Below are 21,820 nucleotides of genomic sequence, written 5' to 3' on the forward strand. Positions count from 1 at the left end.
CAAAACTGCCCACTCCACCCCATTTTCCTTCCACCACATGATTACCCTGAGCTCCCTGTTTACATTAGAGCAGATCTGTGCAGTTTGGACAGACCCTTCTCCAAACACATCTTCACCCGTGGTCTGTCTGAACGGATTAAAATACCACGCCGAAAAACACCACAAACTCACTGTGGCCACTCACACAGAACTGAGGCCCAGGATCTGGATGAGTGTCAGAACAAGTGTTTATAGCAGCTGTAGCGTAATTGAAAATAGGAGCAAAATCGTTTCGCAGCTCTTCAACAACATGAAATGCATCTATAATACAGCTGATACAAGCGAATGAATATATGTAAAATTGCACTGATGCCAAATTTCTGTGATACTGTACTACAGAAATAAAAATATGCTGTTATAGGAAAATAATCAGCTTTGGTGTAGTAACAGTATCCCCGCTTTATCCTGGGCCACATCACACCACTCTGTCATTGATTATTTTCCTATAAGAACACGACCCACCATGTTGTATTCCTTATATAATACAATCTCACATTGCAAGACTCCTCTTTAAAGGACTGTTGTCGTTGAATATTTCAAAAACATCAGTAGAAGCTACTAGAGTTTATGATTCTTTAATGAATCATAAAAATTTTTAAAAGTCTTTTAGATATACTTTTAGACATCAGTTATTTTTTTCTTTCTTTTTTCTGTTTAACACTTTGCTAACTCTGCTCTTCAGTAGTACAGTATATACAGTATTTCAGACACAGAGTAATGAGCAGCAGTTTCGGATTTAGATTTAGATTTAGATTTAGAGAACTTCCTTGGCATTGGGACATGGTGGTGGATTATAACTGAAGCCCCCTCCTCCCGTTCCAAACTCCAGAAGCTTAGGAGTTTGCTAGGAAACTTTGACCATAGAATGAAAAGGCCATCTGGTCAAGTTCACTGCTGGCTGATTAGAAACACTGAAAGGCTTTTATTCCCACTCGTGTAGGCCGATTACTTGATGAAAAGTAAAAGAAAATGTTACGTGAAGCTGAAAGGAAAGAGTATTTTAGAGTTTCATTTGAAAATAAAAGTTCTGTCCATTATATACGGCATATTTTTAGAACTGGCTAATCTGTTGTATGGCTTGTAAAGGATGTAAACGATCACAATGCTTCAGAAAAGTAGAATATGAGAGAGAGTGAGAGAGAAAGAGAGAAAGAGTGAGTGAGAGAGAGAGAGAGAGAGAGAGAGAGAGAGAGAGAGAGAGGTCCGTTAGGCCTGAGGGAGAAGCTAGCGCCCACACGTTTTCTCGCGGCGTATCACACACCCTACAGGAGGTTTTTCTAAACAGGAAACTGGTTAATGAGATTGATAACGTGAGCACATTAGTGCCTTATCAGATTGTTGATTGTTATGGACATGGTGGCTTGATTGCTGTGTTGCTGTACTGGAGTCCAGAGCTCTGACTCACGTATACAGCTGGGTGTTTACGGGGATTGTTTTTTTACCCCTAAAGACTTGCAAATGAGTCACAGACCGCAGAGATTTGTCATCAAAATGTTATATTCGTTAAAACATTAAACAGATCTTTAAAAGTTTATAACACATGCCAAAAAACACATACAGTCTATGGTGTAGGATTTTCTGTCAAAAAATGTTTACATTTTGTAGGAAAAGTGCAATAATGATATCATTAATGCATAGAATAACATTTAGTATGTAATTAATGATTAGAATATATAATTAATGAATAATTGTTTCTTACTAAATTTTTATCACTCAACCAATCAGATCATAGCTCGCTGACATGCTGAGGAAAGAATTGTCTCGTAAATGAAATATATATTTAATAATGTATATATGTATAAACTAGCTAGGTAAAGTTCGTCATGACAAACATTGAAAGTTTAAAATAGTTATCACCTAAGAGAGACAGATGGATAGGGTGCCAATATTTGTAGAGTTTATTTGATAGAAAAGTAATCTACGATGTGGCGGTGTGATGGAGCAGAGTTACCGTTACCACTCCAAAATCGATTATTTTCTCATAGCAGCGTGTACTGAAGTGTTTTACTCCGTTTATACCACAGCAATTAGCCAGCAATTACAACTTTTCACACTTTTTATCCATTTACGGTTACAATTTTTGTTGAAGAACGTCAAAGAATCAAGTAAATCCTGTTCTCACTAATGTCACAGTGGCTGCAAAGTGTCTGTCCCTCACATTTTCTCTCTTGAAGTTAATAAGCTTAATGCACTGACACTGGAGACTCCTTCCATAAATGTTAAACAAACAACTCCTTATTAAAGAATACTTCAGTGATTATATTTCTTTTTTAAAATAAAAATTTAGCAGCTGTTGTAGATTATGTAGATTATGTTATAGAAAATAACAGCAGCTCTTCAGACCAATCAGAACCGGGAATTCAGGAGCACTGTGGTATATCCATTCACAATACATTGTAGCCAGTGCTATGAAGTGTAATGCATTTTCACATGTAATTCTAATCATGCATGACATGTTATAAATTTAGGCCATTCATAGGAATGGTTACAAGGAAAAAAAACTCTTGTGTAATTATATCTTTGATATTTCAAATTATGATAACATTATATCAAATCTATCACAGTAAGTAAGTAAGTAAGTAAGTAAATGTCCCTTAAGTATGATTTCTAACTTTATAACATTCGTCTCATATGCTATTTATTTACAAATACATGAATATAGAACACAGAGGATGTAGTGTATAGAGGTTCTGAAAGGGTCAAGGAAAGCAAACATTGTAAGATATTCCTCATGCTTGCAACTTGAGCAGAGTGTTTTAAGATGTGAAACTGGTTCTACATGCCAAGTGGAACCACTCAACTGAAACAATCATACTTCAGTACAATTTCCAGGCCAAGAGATAAGCTTTGAGCGGGCTTACACTTTCAGAAAGCCACACTGTCAACTTTTCAGAAAGGCACTCCATGTACCTTGGGTTTTATGTGGTTGTTTTAGAAATCCTAACCTTAGGACAATTTCTTTTCATGTTAGTCTTGATAATCCATTAAGCGTGAGTTTAAACCAACAATGGAGTGGGTTGTTTTTTTTTTTGTTTTTTTTTACGGCTTACGGAAACAAACATTTACCAATTGCAATTGAGTGGGACAAAGTCAAAAAATATCAGAGATGAGCATTATGTAATAAGTGCATAACAGGATGTGTCCATTTTCTGAAATTAGTGTTATAATTGAGCGTGATATTGAGCACCGGTGGGCGAGCTTTTATCATGTGATCACACCCATATCTGATCATGTCCAGATGACTTCCTACGTCCATCCGTGTAGCCTCATGACCAGATTTGAAAAGCGCAATGAGCAGAGAAAGCGGGTCAAGTTGCACCAATCCTCTTGCACCTTTCTTGCTTTTTTTTGCCTCCAACTACTGAGCTGAGCTTAAAAATCAGCTGATACGATCAAAGTAACCATGTAATATTTTAGCTAATAAGACCAGAGCGTTCATCCTGGACCTCCTGGACGACGGGGACCAGCGCTATGTGCCATGACATGGGAAACGAGTGACTTTTGTTCCCTGTTCCTAGGAGCCTCATTAACAAATCTATAATTGCTTTTTCCACTCTCTTGTTTTTCTCCCAAATACAGCATGGAACCGGACATGATTGTCACATGGATGGAAAGAATCTTTTTTTTTTCCACCATTTACAGCATAAGTTTGGAGTGTCCGGATTGTATACGTGTACAGAACCATCAGAGTGCACTTAACGATAGCGAGTACTGAAAAGAAGCGAGGGTAAATAGGGGGCCCTGATTACTTGCGTGCACTTGTCCATGTCCGGATGGACCCTTTGTTGCCAATGCCACCTCAACAACCACCACCTGACCCCTAGAAAATGCTGAAGAAGGGAACAGGAGGCCTCTGCTAAAGAGTTTCCACCTGGCTTTTAGCGAACTATGCTCATTTCTAATATTGTTGCTTGGGCCAAGCCCGTGGGGTACAACAGCTGAACAGGGGGCAGAGGCTGTACTCAAGGGAGATTAAGAAGGGAATGTGTCAAACTAATCCACCATTGTGCTACAGTTCTTAGCACTTTGGCAGCTTTGAAGACAAGAAGGACATTCTTGTGAGCAGAGAAAACCCAACTAATAGAGATAATACAGAATTCTTATTCTGTTCTTCATATTTCGTGTCATCTCAGAGAGCTTAGTCAAACCAATTGGATTTGCATGTACTCATATCTTTTCAGATCCAAAATTATTGCACTCTGCAACCATTTCTGTGTTGATCTGGATGTATGTTTGCTGTTGTTATCTTGTTCTAAGCTCCATCTAGGAAGCGGATATAACATCCTGCAAAAGGCAACCAGGTTGTTTTTTTAAAACTAAAATATTGTTACTTAGATTTCAGATTTCATGACGCTGCAAAACAGCTTTAAGCGTCACTAATGCATGTCCGACTCCGTATTTTACAGCGGATTTGAGGCTCTTCTTTTCTTGCGTTCTTTCCGTATTAATCATGACAATGATGTCATTCCCAAGTGGTGCTATCGTTGTGAGATGGTGAGTTCGAATCCCAATGATATCTCAGCAATCTGTGGCTGGGAACCAAGTGAGCAACGTATGCATAACAGATATACAAATAGCACTTTCCTCCCAGTGTGTTTTGCTGCCCTGTGACGCAGCATGAGCAGCAGTTGGGACTTGTCTTGGAGGAAGTACATGTTAGCCTTAACCCTCACCAGGAGGTAGCTGTTGGAGCTGGCTGATGTATGGGGATTGATACTGGTGACCAAATTGGGGAGAGAACAGGAAAGGGAAGAAAGAAAATAGTGTTCATGGGCAAAAAATGTTATTATATTCTTTTCTGAGCACAACAACCAATTCCTGGTGAAGTGCACAAGTTGTAAGATGTGGGTTGCTCTCAGGACAGGCTTAGTTCATTAAACTCTTTCAAACAGCATGTCATAGAGATGGCATCTAATATGACTAATTTTGAGACTTGAAGAACTTTGCATTTCTGAAACTGTGATTTTTTGGGGGGAGGGGAAATATTTGGACAACAATATGGTTTCTAGAGACAAAGAAAAACGGAGTTTAAAAAACTTTATTTCTTAGCATTTATTTTACATATACTCAGTACTTTTGTAGTATGTTTTTGAGTGAAAATGCTTTTTTTTTTTTTTTTTTTAAAAAAGGTTCTTATAAGAAATTAGATAGAAGTAGAAGAAGTTAGAAGTAGTGTTTCCAATTGCTTGAGTGGAAAAATCACTGTGTAATTATTTCTCTTGAGCACCATTCTCTCAAAGGGTGCCAATACTTGAAGATGACTGTACCTGCTCGAACTGTTTTTAGACCAAGTTAATGTGAGCAGCTTCTTTGCTTTGGCTCACGTTTCCCATCTGTTGCTCGACTCCAGAGCAGAAAGGCGGATCGTCAGCCGGCTGTTTCCATGGTGATATTCAGTGACATCTTTATTTGACAGACCTGAAACAAAGAAGCTCCAAGAAGAAATGGCAACAAAAAAAGGGGGAATTCCAGATTGTTCCTGTTTGTTCTGGATGCTGAAAATGCTTATAAGGTGCTGAGTGTTACTTTCTGAACCGACCTGATTACAGCTGAGTTATTGAACCTATTTTTTATTTAATCTTACTGTCCTCCTTCCCTTGTGCCATTTTCCAGGAAACACTTAGCCTTTACCTCAAATAACTAGTGTCCAAGTGGTGTGCAAAAATAAAAATAAAAATCTTGTAGCTTAAATGCTTAATTAAAAAAAACACTTATTCCACATGGAATGGCTTTTAATTCAATTTGGATGTTATGAAAAGCTGCAAACTCTATTTGACACATGTACATGGCTTACAAAATGATTACATGACATGTTTATAAGCATCCAGATTAATTATAATGGTGCGGTAAATGGTAAAAAAGTCAATAAAGTTAGCTTTTCTTGTAAAACTGCATAAATTGTTTATTATTTCAGGTGCACTGATGTGGTTTTAAAAAATTTTTTTAAAGAAATAGGCTTACAGGTTGTTCAAGATTGTCTATAATAAAATATGTAATATTACTTTAAAAAATACAAATATGGAAACAAAATTTCTCTTCAACATTTATTTCATTTTGTTTTCATTCTTTAAGGCTCATTAATAAGGCATCGGATAGTCATATAAAACTTTATTTCTTCAATTTTTTTGAAGAAAGCTGGTTTCTCACTTTATGCAAATTATCGTACGACCTGTGAGTAGGACGTACTAGCCAATTCTAGCTCAGGAGGCGATAATAATCATCACACAGGATACCTGACAAAATAACACAGAAATTGAATATTTCAATATTTTTTTCTTCCGCAAATTTTTTGATTGACCGCTCGTCCAAGTCTTAGATGCATACCGCCCTCTGGTGTACGGATATCCTGAGCAATGTTTACACATAAGCAATTATTACACAGAGAACATTCAGAGAGTCAGTCAGTGAGCAAAAATGCTTCAAATGTAATTCAGTATTTGGATGGAAACAACCAGTGCAAAGCTACATAAATAAAACCTGTCCTCTTGGCCAGTGATGAGTCTTTCCTTCCTCCTTGGTCTACATTCAGATCCAGGCTCTACATCAGTGACTTGGAGCCTGTCCCAGGCCAGCACTGGAATCGTGCATGTCTTTCCGAGGAATAAGGACAAGTTCATCACAGAGCCCGCTGAAGTCATCATCCAGGCATCCTTCAAAACTCCACACAATGCCTTCCTTTGTTTCCAGTCAGAAAAGGATTTCTTGTGTTAAGCAAGCCGCTTAAAAAAAGATGTCTTGTGAATGCTGTGGATGTGCTTGATTGCATAAGGCTAACCTCAAACTTAGGAAAAAGAAACGTAAGAAATCATTTTTCCAGTGACACACAGTATATAGAGGGAACCCTTGTTTACAACTGGAATAAATCTGCATAAATTTCCATAAAGTCTTATTCCAACAAATCTCAGCTGTCATAAAGAGCGCTTTTGTCATTTCTAATATCAAGTTGTCATAAAACGTGATTGTAACTGACATAAGGTTGTGTCATGGCACTTACTGTGCTGGCATGTGTTCAAACATCGTGGCAACTGAAGCTAGAAAATATTCATAACCCTGTCATTACTATGCCATCATATTACCATAAGATTGACATAGAATATTTTGGAATATCCATAAGTCAAAGCCTTATGTCAAAAAAATTTAATTGTCACTTGTTCAACTTGACATCCAACTTGACCAAAGCAGTTTGTTGGAATAAGTCTTTATAAATGTTTATGTAGGTTTATGTCACTTGTCATGAAAGGATTACTGTATATGGGTGTCACAGAGTGTTATAACCACCATCTGTAACAAGGGTCAATAAAAAAATAGCAGATAAATGTTTATGTAGGTTTATGTCACTTGTCATGAGGGGCTTATTTAGGTGTCGCATAGCACTATAATCATCACCTGTCATAAGCGCTACTAAAAAATAGCAGTTAATGTTAATGTAGGGTTATTTTTACTTGTCACAAAGGGCTTATGTAGGTGTCATATAGCATTATAACCACCACCTGTAACAAGTGTTAATAAAAATTGCCGGATAAATTTTTATGTAGGTTTATGTCACTTGTCATGAAGGGCTTTTGTAGGTGTGACATAGCTCTATAATCACCATCTAAAGTATAACAAGTTTTATACCGTAGAGTTCAAAATACCAGATATATGTTTAAGTAGGTGTATGCCATTTAAGCTTATGGAGGGCTTATGTAGGCATCACATAACCACCATCTGTAACGAGTACTACTAAAAGGGCAAGATGAACGTTTTTGTAGGTTTATATAACTTTTAATAATTGGCTTATGTAAGGGTCATGCGGCTCTACAACTGCCACCTGAAACAAGTGTTAATAAACAAAACAAACGGGATGAATGATTTTTATAAGCTTTACAGAAGTAGCGATTCATGTTTCTGGATTTTTTCCCCCTGGCCTCATGAGAACCAAATTCATGTTAGGTTATGTTCGCCTGCTGGCCACCTTTTCAAGTCAGAGAGTTGGAATTCATTTCGTCAGGCCACGTCCTGCTGTGTCCAGCTTAATCCTGCGCTGAGAGAGAGAGACATGCTGCGTCTGGCTCCCTGGAAACCACCACGAGATTCTTTCACTCTCTACACATTTCAGTTCAAAAGCCTTTTCTACAAGGAGAGAAACAAAATGAAGAATGGTCTTTATTTTAGAACAAAGTACCAAACAAACAGCACATGATCGCCCTTTTCACTCACACATTTCCTTTGGTGTATTACCGTAATTCGAAACATATTAGACTTTTGGCTCTGTGCACTACACTGTGCTCCTTCTCTGTAATAACGTCTAAGCCCCTCACAGTGGTGCATGCTAATCCCGCTTCATTACAATTATAACCACTAAACCAATATTTTAATTGGACTAAGTTCCTAAGGAACCATAAAATGGCATCTTACACTTGTTCACACACACAAAAAAAAACATTGCTATTGTTTCTTATTCCTCTGCTAATAAAAGAACACAAAGACAACATGTGGACACAACAGGATATGTTAGCATTTGTACATTCCTGTGTGGAAGAGAGAGAGAGAGAAAACAGTGTTCGGTGCAGCACTGTACTGTAGCATGGAAACAATAGCTAACCTCATGCAACCCATATCCACACCAGTCCTCCTGAAGACAAAGTGTCCTGTGTCTTCCAGCTTTGCCATGATCTCTACGACAAGGACAGCACGCGCTCTTCAAAATGGAGGCGAAACTCATTTCACTGCCTTTGTAGTCCTTTGGATCTTTCACAGCAGGTTTTATTAAAGTACATCAAAGTTATTTATATCATTGAAAACAATTTATATACAACAATAAATGACTTAAAATGACTTCTAAAAAAATGGCTTTGAAACATTTCTACACCTTTGCCCTGATTAAAAATGCTAACATCTATCACTAAGCTATACTTAGCAAGCTAGTTAGCTGGTAGCAAACTGTAACCAAATACAAATTTGGCTAATGTACCTCAAAACTGGTAGCTAGCGAGCTGACTGCTTCTTTTTTTTTTCTTTTTTTTTTTCTTCTTTTTTTTAAACCATTTTTCCCATTAGCTAGCTGACTACTTTTTGACTAGTTTTGTGATTAGCTACCTAGCATACTTTTTGCTTGATTTGGCCAATATCCAAGTGCAACTGGTTGTAGTCTGCGTTGTGTACCTTCTTCTAACCAAATAAATATGCGGACGGCAACTGGGTTGAATCTTCATGTAATCTCTCTCCTCTCTGTCTCTCTCCCATGAAGACATGTTGCAGAAAGGGGCAGAAAGGAGGTAAAATAATATAAAGACTTAACATAAATGACAAAAAGCGCACGGTGACCTAGTGGTTAGCACATTTGCCTCACACCCCCAGGGTCGGGGGTTCGATTCCCTTCGTGGCCCTGTGTGTGTGGAGTTTGCATTTTCTCTCCGTGCTGTGGGGGTTTCCTCCGGGTACTCCGGTTTCCTGCCCCAGTCCAAAGACATGCATGGTAGGCTGATTGGCATGTCCAAAGTGTCCATAGTGTATGAATGGATGTGTGAATGTGTATGTGATTGTGCCCTGCGATGGATTGGCACCCTGTCCAGGGTGTACCCTGCCTTGTGTCCGATGCTTCCTGGGATAGGCTCCAGGTTCCCCGTGACCCTGAAAAGGATAAGCGGTATAGAAGATGAATGGATGGATAGATAAATGATTTTTTTTTAAAAACATACGGATGATACATAAAACTAACCATAACCTTACTTAAAGTAAAAACATGAAAATAATAAATCATACATGGGATATAACGCAGTAAATATGATTTAGAAATAGAATATTAGTTTAAAAGTAATTTTTAAGGCAAAGATGAAATTAGATTAATCAGAGATAAATAAAATCATATCTCTCCCATTAAGACATGTTGCGGAAAGGGAAGAGGAGTAGCCAAAACAGGACCACAGACACAGACCAATGACATCATGACAATTAAAAGGAAAAGTACTCACACAAGTAGACAGCTACATCAGGTATACACTTCCTTTTGTGTAATTCTGTAACTGTAGCCCTGTCCACCTTCCTGGCCATATTCATGCAGGTGAGCTAAAAAGTCAAATTTACAGTATAAAGTATTTTTAGATATGCTGTTCAAATTGTGTGATCCTGTTATGTTTATTTCTTTGCGTTGACAGAGTGTTTATTTGTGCAAGTTCCCTGAAACAGTTCCAGAGAACATGGAGAACCTGCAAGGCCTTGGCAGCTGGAGTATGGTGCTAGCGTGTTGTGGCTTCCAATCAGAACTCGTTGGCCGGTTTATCATTAAAGGGCCTTCACTTACCATGTGGGTAGACAGTCTGGAAGTGAATTTTGTGAAGCGTTTCCTGTCCTGTCCTGTCGAGCCCATACTGAACTTTGGCCTCATGCAGGGTTTCAATGGCCTTCTGGCCTTGATCTGCTTCATGTTCACCTTCATGGCGCCAAAGCCAGTCAGGCAGTATAACTTTTCTAGAGACATTACCATCGCCAGCCTAATCTACTGCGTAATATGGGTCATATTTATCCCAATCTATGCCGGCCTGGGTGATAAAAAGAAGACGCAATACAGAACTCACAGCCAGTTATCACCTTCCAAAGTGTCACTTCCTGGTCAAGGAACCAGACCTCAACAAAAATTTATATTTCGCCTTGATCTTAGAGGGAATCCCACCAATACCACCTGAGAGCCACCACAAGATAAAAATAAGCAAGATAATAAAAAAGACAATAACGAGGGAGATAAAAATGAGGATAAAAAGGAAAATAAATGCATGAGGTCTACCTTTAAATTAAAGCTTTTAATGGTACATCAGTGGTCAATTTATGTATATTAAATGACTTTTAAAAGTAAACTATATTCAGATTTCCAGGTAAAAGATACATGCTAAACGTACAACCATGCCCCATTTATGGTACAACTCGAGCAATAAGCAAAAGCACAGTCTGGTATCTTTTTCTAGCTCCTTTCCTTGAATAGAGAGCTTAAAATAGTCATTAGCAAGTTATTTTTCTGTGGAAATCTGTGGTTGTGTATGGAAAAAAAATCCCATTGAAAGTCATTTAAATAAATGACAACTGCAGGAAATATTGAGCTTGCCTATTTTAATCACTGTTATTTATATACAGTGATATCATGCTGCGTACTGAAAAGGTATTAAAAGAGAAAACATGACGTTTGTGTGACACGAGAAAATGTGGTCCTGTACATACATACAACGTGAAGTGGTAATGATAGCAAATGTACACACTGCCCCCTGCTGTTCTGTTGCTAAACTGCAATATCAAACTAGGGCTTAAGTTAAATTAAGACTCAGAATGTCAGGGAACCCAGCTTCCTGTTTCTACTTTAAATAGTGCTATTACAGAAACAAATATGATTAAACCAGTATATCTGCTTATGTATTGATTTATATATTTATATATTAAATAATTATCATCATGTGACCACACTTGAAAAGTTCTCACTTTTCCTTGTTTGTCAGTTTCGCATTGAAATTTTTAAAATTTGACTGGCTATATTTAACTTAAATTAGCCTATTAAAAAAAAAACACAAAAAAAACATAGTTACTTATTACAGTTTTAAATAAGTAATAAAAGTTAGATTTCACATGACAGTGCTTAATTTCATCAATTAAAACATTTACTTTCTTACATACGTTAAAAGTAGTTCCTTTTTGGCTGGACACTTCCACTTTTATTTGAGTAAGATTGTGAGTATAATTTCTCTGTACGTTTTCCATCCCTGCCTAAATGTCTATCAGTTACACAACAGGCCGACATGGTTAATTGTTATCCTCTTTGTTTTCCTCCTTACTATCCTCTTTACATTCCTCTTTATTATCTTTTTTTTATCTTGCTTATTTTTATCTTGTGGTGGCTCCTCAGGTGGTATCGGTGATATATATAAAATAGCCTACAGAAATGCACTTAAAACAATAGTTGTCACAATCAATCTTCTCTGACTGCTGATATTCTTACAAATATTTTTTGTGTTGGAATTTTTTTTTTTAATATGGATCGATAAATAGATGTACTTTTCGATCCCCAAGGGTAAATTTGGGAGGGACTATGTGTAGATTTGTATGCTTTATAAAACCAAAAACCTAGTCTCTGAACGCTGTTAGAGAACCCACTCTTCAGAGAAAGACATATAAAGAATAGTTTGTTGGAAAATCATTAATCATTCAGCTTGTACACTCATAAATATTGTTTGTAATGCCATCTAAGTTTTAGATAATAAGGTGACTGTGAGTGGACAAATAAACATATTACTGTTGGGTCATGTATCTTTGTCAGAAATCAATCAGAAGACATTTTATTCTGTTTTAACTCTGAATATTTTGAATGCAAAACTGACAAACAAGGAAAAGTGAGAACTTGTCAAGTGTGGTCACATGAAGATAATTATTTAAATCAACACATAAACAAATGTACTCGTTTAATCATATTTGTCTCTGTAATAACACTATTTAAAGTAGAAAGCCGGGTTCACTCACATTCTGAGTCTCAATTTAACTTAAGCCCTGGCATTAACTGATATTGCAGTTTAGCAACAGAACAGCAGGGGGCAGTGTGTTCATTTGTATTATTACAACTTCACTTTGGATGTATGTATAGTAGGGATTCCCAAACTTTTTCAGGGCAAGGCTCCCCAAATGTCATTAACATTTGACCGAGGCCCCCCTTTTGCAAGATGTCTTTAAAACACATTAAAAATACAGACTATCCCCCTTTTTTATTAATAATTACCTCTTTCATCTTTACATTATATTACATTAGGAATTGATTGAGTGAATTGATTGGTTGTCTGAGAGTGAGAATCATGTATTTATTTATTTTTCACACCAAATTGTTGAGGCGCCCCGGCACCCCCGGCAGCCCCCACTTTGAAAACCACTGATGTATAGGACTCCATTTACTCATGTCACACAAACATCATGTTTTCTCTTTTAATACTTTTTCAGTACACCGCATGATATCACTGTATATAAATAACAGTGATTAAAATGGGCAAGCTCAATATTTCCTGCAATTGTCATTTGTTTAAATGCTTTTCAATGGGATATTTTCACACACAGCCACAGATTTCCACAGAAAAATAACTTGCTAATGACTATTTTAAGCTCTCTATTAAAGGAAAGGAGCTAGAAATAAAGATGCCAAACTGTACTTTTCCTTATCGCTTGGGTTGTACCATAAAGGGGGTATGGTTGTTCGTTTAGTATGTATCTTTTAACTGGAAATCTGAATCTAGTTTACTTTTAAAAGTCATTTAATACACATAAATTGACCACTGGTTGGGGTTCCAACCTATCGCAGGACATAACCACACATCAGGGATCATTTGGAAATGCCATTCAGCCATGATATACCTCTAAAAGCCTTACTCTACTGTGAAAGCTAGTTAAAAGGTGAGTCATGTACACATTCCCAGGTACACAAGATTCAGATTCATGGCCCCTTCATGGTACCACTCCAGTAACAAGGAAAACTACAGCTTGGTATCGTTATTTCTGAGATTTGGTATCTTTATTGCTTTGTGTGTGTGTGTGTGTGTGTGTGTGTGTGTGTATGAGAGAGAGAGAGAGAGAGAGAGAGAGAGAGAGAGAGAGAGAGAGAGAGAGAGATCCCTTCTGAGCAAACCCATGTAAAATAACACTTTTGATTAGTGAAAGTGAAACTCGGAAGTTGGCCTGTTCGTTTTCACGGAATTAATTCTTCCCCTCCTGAGTATGAAAAAACATTGGTGAAAGGATGAGATGAGATCAGAGGAAGGATGTGTTGCTCGCTTATATTTATTTTTTATTTTTCCATTTTCTTTCTGTCTTTCTTTTTAATTTGACATGAGCTACTTCCGCGTTCCGACGGCTCTGTGCGCGCGGCACTTCGCTTTACCACGGCAACAACCCCTCCCAGCGTGTTTTCTCATCTTGCCGCCCACTCACTTGAGACCACCCACACCGCTGCGGCTCAGCCAATCAGAGCGCCGCGCTCCTCTTGCCTTCTCTAAGCGACTCCATCTTTTATTTTGCATGTCATGTAGGCCATTTTGTTTTTCTCAGGCACTCCATTTTCCTCTCTCTTAGTCATCTATTTCTATATATTGTTATCGTTTTGAACTTGAGATATTGTACTTAGTGTATTGTATGACTGCTTTGTAACACAACCCACACACACATACACACATGTTCATATCGCCTTATCTCTGCTCTCCAAATAGCTCTAGCCTATATCCTGCCCATTTGTTTCCAGTCTATCTTAACTGCACAGAAAGATCCTGTGAGGTTTGTTTGTTTTGTTTTTTTATCAGTGTCTCTGCTCTTTATTTCTCCTTCACTCTGATTCTTGACATGCATGCATGATTGATTATAGCTTTAAAGAGTGACACGCAACATGGAGTATGTGTGTGAGACCACCTGACTAGTAGTAAAAGTTTTAATTAACATTATAAATGCGATTTGTGAAAATTTGAGTTCCTAATTACGTTCTGGCTCTGTATTGGACACTTCTATTGTTGGTAGAATTTCTGGGAGTACATACATTTACAACCAGCAACCACAGTTAATGTTCACATCAAATATCAGAAGGGGGGGGGATGAGCTCGCAAGGCATGGTTGTTGGTGCCAGATGGACTGGTTTGAGTATTGCTGAAACTGCTGATCTCCTGGGATTTTCAAACATAACAGTAGTTTAATTTAGTTGTTTACAGAGAATTGTGGGGGGGGGGGGGGGGGGGGGGGGGGGGGAGAAAAACCATCCAGTGTCCAGCAATCACCTTGTTCATAACAGATGTTTTGAGGAGAATGGGGTGACTGGTCTGAGCTGAAATCAATGCTACCGTAACCCTTTGCCACCATGATGAGCAGGAAAGCATTTCAGATTGCACAAGATCTCAGACCATGAGATGGATTGGCTACAAAAGTAAAAGACCTAATTGTGTTCCATTCCTATCAGCAAAGAACAGGAATCTCAGTTATGAAACCCTGTAAGCTCATAGCTGTTTCAGCAACTATCTTATGTGCCAGATCCTTTGTTGTGAACAATCACGTGCATTTATTAAATTATTTAGCTTAAGGAAGCTCATCAGAACATAAATTAACTACAAGGCCAGAGACATTAGCTCAGAAAGGGGAAGAAATTGACAGAGGGGGTGGTTATAGATTTTTAATTTTATTTTATTTACCCTCTCTGGTCTGATTTCCGATCTGCTGACCTGTTTGTTGTTGTTGTTGTTATTTTTAAAGTCAATGAAGAAAACAGAATGGAAAAAGTATGCATTTATTCTCTATATTACAAATTCAAAACTAGTGAAAAGTTGTAGCATGAAGCACCACTAAGAAAGTCATAATCCAGTCTTCTTGTCGCCAAAACTTAATCATTAGTGCTTAAGCATAAAAAGGTAACAGATATCATTCAGTTGTGTTAGTTTATCCACAATTTTACAAGCAAGTAATTTTATATATATAAAAAAAACATTTTGACTACCCATGTTGCAATAATTAGCCTGCTTGTCTGGTCACTTGAATTACCTGAATTAACTATCAGTGGAACATTCAGGATTAAAAAGCTCTATGGCTCCTATATATAGCCAGAACATTATTGTACACTTTTACATAATAAACCAAATATATGAATAATTGGATTACATTCTAAGAGGAGTCAGTGGAATTTATTTTACGGTTGCAGTGGTTGCAAAATGTTTGAGAAGCTGCTCTATGCCACACTTCCCTCCTTCTTGCCCTCTCTTGTTTATTTTGATTGGCCGAGTGCCAAGTATTCCTCATTTCTCCTCCATGCGGCTCTGTGATATCTTCCCTCTGGGCCTTTTCCCTCCAATCCCCAGTTTTAATGAGTAAGAGACTTGAGAGCTCTAGGGCCAGACCACTCAGCTATGTTTTAAAGACAGGTGATCAAAGCGTTTTATCTAATCTTATCAGTTATACATTCATTTTCATAGATTTCACCGTCCATGAATGATCCATTGTTCGATGTTGGTGTTGTTTTTGCATGTCCTGTTCACTTTTAATTCAGCTTCTAATACCACTCGGTGAGGCAAATCGTAAACCAGTGTGCTCTTAAAACAATTGTATTTTAGTTTTAAGAATATGATGTGCAACTAGCAGTTGTTTCTCACCACTAGATGGTAGTAACTGCTGTTAGTAACTGCTGTAATCTGCTGTTGCTAAGCAATCATGGACTGTACACTGTTAGTGTGATAACGACTCATCTCAGTTTACTCACTTGTTAGCACCTGTTGCTTTAGTCCTGGTTGAATAGCTGTATTTTATTACATTTTCCAAAATTCAAAAACCCAAAGTGCTAATTTGCTAATTTGCCAAAACTAATAAAATTGTTCAATAAAATCTTTCTATAGCCTTGGATAAATAAATTTTTAAAAAAAAACATTATACTTGAAACTTTCTCATCAGAACTGGCTCTAAATGTTTATTCTGTTCCAAACAACTCAGGTATTGATACAGTTCACAATAGATGTACTTCATTCACGGTTGCAATGATGATGTATGTGATTAAAGGCATTAGAATTAAAGGCACATGAATTCAGAACACTGCTGAATTTTAGCAGTGTTATAGGGATATATTATGGCTCTTTAGATATATGAGTCGACTCATTCGCAAACTACACAACACTAAAGCAAATACTACTTTCAGACTCTTGTAAGAATAATGGGAAAATCTTTTACCATCTAACCATTTGAAGATTTGATTAAGAAACTGAGGTACAGAAGGTGTTTAGGGATGTTGATTGTTAATTGTTACCCTACACTCAGACTAGCAAGTGACAGAACAACAAAGAGACCCTTCATTTCCAATGTACATCTACAACATGAAGTCAAGATTTCAGCAACATTTGAATCAATATTTTGTCAATCTTATGCAAATTAGGTATAATGAGGTAAGGTGGCAAATCCAAACTATTGTCTTGGATGATTTTTTGGACCAATCTTATGATGTGTGTAGTTCAACTTTTCAGCAGTTCCCCACTCACAACTTTAGTTCCTACCATTAGTTCCCACTTATTATTTGATGTGCAAAATTGAAAACGTATAACCATGGTTTCATCTATTCCTGTCATATACGACCTCTCAATAAATGTGTATAGGTACATTAGGAAGAAAAATAAAGCTTGGAAGGAAGCAGCGGAGATCAGTGATGCCTCTTTTAGCATGCTTTGCTAATCTGCCAACAAAGCTAGTATGAAGCCAAGCTCGTAACATCCAAATCAAAAAACTAATATTTACACTGATTAGTCCATTGTTTAATTTGCGTTAGCGTCAAGAAGCTATATCTGTCTACCACTTTCGTAGCATGTGCATCCATGTTGAGACCTTGAAGACACGTTCACATTCAAACACATCCTTTAAAATGCAATCACAAGAAAAGTTGACCAAAGTCTAGTATGCATGCATTCAGTATGTAAAACTCTACCTGTGGTCAGCTATAACCATCCCTCTGAGATTTAATGGGCTCCAACAAGTACACACATAAAATATTTTTAAGATTTCATAATCATGCACAAGTCTTCATTTTGTTTCCTGTATTTGGTTTGCTCTTTAACCACACACACATGAACACATTTACACACAAAATCCCCTCATCATGCACTCTGAAAGCTCTTCAGGGACATCTGAAAGTCCCCTCCCCACCCTCTTGTTCCCCTACCACGTCCCCTGTGTGTGTGTCCCTTGTCTTGCTAGGCAGATGGCTCTTTGTTGAATCTTTACAACAGAACTGAGGTCGTGGTGGAGTCCTATTGGCACACACACTTCAGGTCAGTTTATCTTTCTTCCAGCCGATGCTTTAATATCCCTCCATCAAGATCCATGGTGATTTCTCATAGCGTGCGCACAAACCTATTCAGATTCTACAGTCTCTACAGGACATACAACCTTTCTCGAGTCATGAACAAGGTTGTTGGTTTTGGAACAAAAAAAAGGGTACATGTAATTAAATGAAAGTCTAAGCGACATGGATAAGATGCAGTCCAGAAAGAAAATGTCAGCTGGACCTGAAGAGAAAAAAAATGCTAATTTGGAGTCTGGATTATCAAGTTGTACCCCAATTCCCTCATGCAAGCAGACCATGAAGACAAACCAAAGTTCTGGCAAACTGGCACAGACTCTCCACTTCTGCCTGGACTTCACTGGAGGCAATGATTTCTGAGAAAGAGTGGAAGACTAGGTGTAAAACTATAAAAAGTGAGGTGCTACAGTACATGTTTGAACAGTGCCGTTGGAACTGAAAGCCAAGTGCAAGCAAAGACCTGTTAAGACTGTGCAGTTCAGAAAGCTAGATGATTAGCCCGACAGTAATGCTTTTGATAAAAAAAGAAGAAAAGAAAAAGTGTGGGTGGTGAGTTCAGGTAAAGGGGAGGGCACCACTGAAAAGATCCACCTCATTCATGTCTCAATCTATGGAAATTTCCACCAGAAAGGCAGAGCTGACTGAGAAGGCTGAGCTATTAGCACATTTTCTCCTAAAACTTTACATTTACTTAAAATGTAAAATTGACTCTATTTTAATAATAATATGTTTAATTTATATAGCATCTTTCCAGAGCTCCAATTTTGAAGGGTCAAGTCACTTAATATGTAATCCTAACTGCTTTATAGTGTTGTACTCAAATTTAAACCCTTTCATGCAAATTTCCAGTGCAGGAACTGTTACAGACTTGCAACAAGCTACACGTAGGTTGTTATTTTTTTCAACACGTTCATGTATCCAGCTAAAAACCTATGGAGTTAAGCGTATTGAGTTAATTTTTAATTGACTTAATTTAATTGTGTTAGTTTATACAATACAGGCAGTATGTAGAGACTTTTCTGTGGAAAGTATGTTCTTCGCCATAAAAAGCACAATAAACTGAATGATCTATTTTTTTTTATTATGAAAAATCATTAAACTTGAATTAATTGAAATGTAACATTCATTAAACATTATTTAAAAGTTTGTCCCTTAACTTAGCCTTTAGCCAACAATAGCTTTTGATACGGAACTAGAACTTTTTTTAAACCAATATAGTGTAGATAGGACTACATTTTGTAGCTTTTGATATGTCCCTAGAATCATTTTTAATTAAAAAAAATAAAATAAAAAAAAAATTTTAAAAAGCAACTTCTAAAAAGAAATAAAAACCAGAATAGAGTAGATAGGGCTAACTAGCACTGCTGTTCCTAGCTAAAGCTAGCTTTCATTGCTAGCTAACTCAAAATGTCAGAATCACTTTTTTGTATTTACCATATTTAACCATTGTTTCCATGCATTAAAAAAAATCTTAATGAGCACATACAAATTAGTAACAAATGCTATTTTACTTCACGTCACTCATCTAACCCTGCTACTCACTTACATTATTGCAGCTATCAACATCTTCTGACCAATCATAATTTACTATGTAGCATTATTAGCATAATTAACATCAGCTGTTACTGCAGTTATGACATTATATCTAATAAATCCGAAGTGACCTGGATATCCCTCACCTCAGGACATGGACTGGTTGCACTGATTTTTGACCAGGTTCCCTAGTGGGCCATGAGAAAACCATGCCTAATGTGTAAACCACTGCTGTTCTGAACAAAAGAGCACAGCTTGTCCACCTCCTCTGGTTTTTCCAATTATAGTAATCCCTTTCCCTCCAAAATCTTGACCTCTGACTTTGGAAACAGCCCTTCCCCTGTCACCCTCCATGTGCAAGTGTCATGTTTCAGCCTTTTGTCTCCAAATTCAGGTGTAACACTAATTACATTCCTTTAGCTACACAACAACCTGTTTGAAAAAAGTCAGCACACATATAATTACTTTCAGTGGAATGCAATCAGGCATAAATATTTTTTAAAAAACATCAGTCATTTTCTGCAAGTGAATCCAAATGCCAGATAGATACACATCATCTTGTATTTCTATTTGTTGTATGCAGGCACAAAGGGTTATGACCCAGACTCCTTAATTATACCTAATCTAGAGGGGGGGATGGATTTGCTTGCAGGCATTATTTAACCACATCATAGCTAGCCTGAATCATTTGATCCATTTGGGTGAAAATGCAATACTGCATTAACTGTTAAAGCATGTAAAATCTTGATCACCTTATTAGTTTTAGACTAAGAAGGGAATAATATAAATATGTAAATATGCACTAATGTGTAACATTAAGTTTTAAATTTGAGGTATTTTAATTTTAATATTGAATATTGGTAATTGTTTATAATTATAATTTAGTTATTACTGCAGGATATCTATAACATCCAGGGGTTAATCCTACATACAGTATATGCATGTCTTACATATTTTTATTTTGTTGTCCAGGAGAATGACAGTAAAATCTCAAATCTAACCCTTGAATCTCTCAGTTTATACAGTACTAGTTACACTAAACTCCTCCCTCAAAAAAAAAAAAAAAAACCCCAAAAAACACTGAACTCCTCCCTCATAAAAAAAAAAAAAAAAAAAAAAAAAAAAAGCACCAAAGAGCAGCAGGCAATTTTTGGATGAGATCCAGTATCCATGGAAACTAATCGAGCTCGTAGGCTGGCTGCGGGTATACGGAGAGGGAATATACACTACAGGAAATGACCTAACAAAACCTCTTTTCTCCCATTGCTCCCATTTTCCAGTGGCATAACATGCGTAATGCTTGGACCTGAGCGGTGCTTTTTTTTCTTCCCAAAACTTACTGTTGCTTGTCTGGATCTGTGCAGCAGACAGCCGTCTCGGTGTGCCGGGTCTACACATGGACTTCATTTCCTAAATAAAAGAGCCTCTATATACAGCATGGCATGAGTTCCACTCCTTTGTTTGAAGACAAACAAGAAGCTTTATGTGATTATGTTCATTAATCCCCTTCAACAGTCTCGAAAGCTGTCATCTCCACACCAAGATCTGCACCCAAAGCACAACGTGTGGAGCTCTGTGGTTTTAAGTTTGGGATTACAACACATTTTAGTGCTTTCATCTCTGTGCGTAATTGCAGCCGTCATCCGTCTGGCCATAATTATAACGTTCTCTTTGGAAAACCTGCGATTGTAGCCTCTGAAAGCTTCACATTGTGGGAAAAATGATTTCTGAACAGTTCCAGTTGCAAGCATTGGTTCTGCTGAACAGTGGCGCTCAAGGCAAATCAATTTTTATCATCATCTCATCCATGTCAATGAAATATAGGTCTTCAAGACCACAAGAGACTGTACAGAAACTTCAAACAAGATTTAACCCCTTGGCTTATTTTATTAGTTTTGAATATTATGTAAGGAGCAAAACACTTCAGGCTGGTGTGAAAAAGCTGTGTTACTGCTGATTATCAAAGCTGATTATTTGTTCTGAAATCCCTTTTTATTTTTATCCGTTAAGTTACATTTAATGCTGAGGAACAGCCACAAAAGAAGTTAGTTAGCAGCTATAAACCAGGCTGCAGCATCAGCCTCTCTTTTTTCTGTCTCTTAATTAACAAAAGAAAAAGAAAAAAAACACAGCTTGTTATGTTACCAAGAAATCACAAAGCGTAAACTCCTCTCTCCTGAATGGCTGTTACAAAGCACTGACACTGGAGACTCCTTCCAACATTAAATAATTGTCTCCTTATAGAAAACCTCACCATATCAACAATTACGCACATGTTTAATCCATTCATTCAGTTCAAGTTCCCGTGAATGAGCTGTTACTATAAAAAATTATAATGTATTAGAATGATTGCATTAATATAAACCTGTGCTTTTTAGCTGCGCTACCATCAGAGCTGCTGCTGAGAGAAAATGAATCAATTCTCACCAATCAAGGTTTCAAAGG

The sequence above is a fragment of the Ictalurus punctatus genome, chromosome 21 (assembly GCF_001660625.3).
Source record: "Ictalurus punctatus breed USDA103 chromosome 21, Coco_2.0, whole genome shotgun sequence".
NCBI lineage: Eukaryota > Metazoa > Chordata > Actinopteri > Siluriformes > Ictaluridae > Ictalurus > Ictalurus punctatus.